Raw genomic sequence first — 2908 nt, 5'->3', positions numbered from 1 at the left:
GATGTGGGTAACCTAACATTAAGACTTAACCCATCATGACAAGTCAAGAAATTAAAAATAATGTAAGAGACATCAAATTTTTATCTTCTCTACATCATTGATAAATTAATATCCGCAATGCAAAAATAATTTAATAAATGCGACGGGAGAAATTTTTGATGAAATTTAATCAATTATTAATTGATCGGGTCTTGTTAAGTCATATTATTTATAATTTACATTAATTTTAAATTAGTTTTTTCAATAATTAAAAAAATAATAATTTAGGGGTAACTTAACAGCCGCCCAATTGATCACTTCGGCGAGTCCCATCAAGGGGTGGGACCCAACCCTATCCAATGTCCATGAATTAGTTTCGGATGGTGGAGCAAGTGGAGCTAAACAAACAAAATGGAACAAATTACAGTTATTACTAGAATCCATGTGATGACACATAGAGCACGTAGCATATTTCCCAGAAAGAAAAATTAAAATTGAATTAATTAATTAATTAATTCATATGTCCCACTGGAATTGATTGGTGACTGGCGATTGCACAAAATTTATGGCAGGCTGCCTACCTCACAGTTTATTTAAATATTGCGCATAGTGTGTGTACTTTATTTATAAATCGCTAATTAGTTTAGTAGTTCAAACTTTTTCTTCTTATTATTTAAATTAATAATCTTCTCTTCTCTTTCCACTAATTTTTTTTTTTTTTGAGATTAGATTTTCTTTATTTCTTATCTTATTTACCATTACATTTATGAGCTAGACTCAGCCTGTGCCCACATCTTGCATCTGGACATATTCTAGCTGTGGACTTTCTACTTAAAAAACACCCATATTCATGAGAGCAGTTTAAAAAAAAAAAATTAATTTCTGAAGGACTCGTGTTAAGTGAAATAAATAAAAGATCGAGGACCTCCGTGAAAATATTCTTTCAATTGCTTTTTAATTTCAACGAGTACGGCGAACATCATTGTTTGCGATGAATGATGCAAATGGACGGCTGAGAAGCAACGGAACCGCAATTATTGGAGTTAATGGAACACGTGGCGTTGCGTAAGCTTACGAAAGCGGCCTGTACCGGACGGAAATTTTCAAGTGCCTCAAGTTGTGAGTTCTTTTAATAAAATAAACAAATTAATTAAAGAATTTAATTTAGTATTTAAATCCTCTATTCGTTTGTGTTTGGCTTGTCCTTTTTTTTTATTTTCCCCAGAAGATAAATCCTACATAATTAATATGTCTATAAACATGAGCGATCAATTCAGCTCGGTGTGAATCACTACTCTCAAAATTAAGAAGAATTATAAGAGTAATAATTTTGAATCTTTATAAACTCAATCTCTCTCAATTAAGCATAAATTATGTAGGGTTAATTTATAAGTTTTTTTTCATTACGAAATGTGTATGGAGACGAAACATTCCTCATATGTGAAGGTCATATGTTTGGACATGTACTTCATAAAATTAATATAATAATATAAATCTTAAGTTATATATATGATTATAAATATTAGTATAATGTCTGTTAATATTTATTTAATTAACAGTTGTAAATAATATTATAAATATTTGTATAATAAAATAATATAATGTGTAAATAAAATTATTATAAAAAAAAAGCAAGATGGGTAGGGGATTATCTTTAATTTAATTTACAAGTGTCGCCAATTAAAAATTGATACGTCTACATCACGAGCTTCTAGAAATTGCACAGGTCTAAAACTTATCTTCATTTCATTTCTCAAACGGCGCCGCATTGTGTCTAACTCAATGGTGTCTTTATACGTTTTTGTTTATTGATTGATATATTTTTGGTAGACTTTTGCATATATATCGACATACCACATTGGAATTTTTTTGTGGGACGTGTAAAAGAATCCAAATACTTAAAAATTATTGATTGAAAATAGAGGTTTCAAAAAAACATATCATTTTTTTATTTTGGAAAATAAATTATTTCCAATGTTACATAAAATTAACCCATACTCAGCTAAGGAATCATACTAATTTTTTTTTTTTTTCAAAAGAAATAAAATTATATTCAATTCAGGAATCATAACAATATTTTAAAGAAAGAAAAATGTTATTAGCTACTCAAAATTATGTCCAATTCGTTTTGCCATTTTGGAGTAATGACCAAATTTATATGAATCAAGATGGAATCAATTGAATTTAGAGCCAAAACACTGTTCTCTTCTTCATTTGATGATTGAAAATTTCTATTTTTTCCTTTTCTTCTAGTGACTGACGTAACCCCCAGTGCATACACATTGAACCTTAGCTAAAAGATTCTTTGCACGTTTTAAGACTCGAAATAAATGTGCGAATGTTAAAACTCAAGATATGCACAAAGCATAATGCGTTATCCAAGTGTGTGTTAGCCTCCTTTTGCACATTAAATCACCAAAACTTAGCAGCGAAGGCATAGATTTTAACTGATGAGAGAGTGAAAGCTTCCAAAAAAGAAATATCTAAATTCTAACAAATCTCTTGAAATATATATGTAGGGTCACCATTCATATTTGTACAGAGCAGTAAAACTTCAATTCCATATTTTTATGTACAATTGAAAACACACATTCTACAATATATATTCATATAATAAACTTTATGAATAACTTACATTATCGAAACCCTAAAAGCATAATATATATAACAACTATTTTACAACCCCATATTTTTTTTTCTTGAAAATATATATATATTTTCCTTATTTTCTATCTTTTCCTTTGCTTCTATGTACAGACACAGACCTATAAGTAACTTTAATTTGATTTCAACACCGGCCTACGCGGATGACAAGGCTCAGATGTTGATGAGACTACAAAACACACAGTGGAATATTTTCTAATTAATTGTTAATTTAGAGAGAGAGAGAAAAAGAAAAACCCCAATTTTCATTTTTCATTTTTTTTTA

The sequence above is a fragment of the Citrus clementina genome, unplaced genomic scaffold, assembly GCF_000493195.1.
Source record: "Citrus clementina cultivar Clemenules unplaced genomic scaffold, Citrus_clementina_v1.0 scaffold_4, whole genome shotgun sequence".
NCBI lineage: Eukaryota > Viridiplantae > Streptophyta > Magnoliopsida > Sapindales > Rutaceae > Citrus > Citrus x clementina.
The sequence above is the reverse complement of the archived record's forward strand: the minus strand, read 5'-3'. Positions refer to the sequence as shown.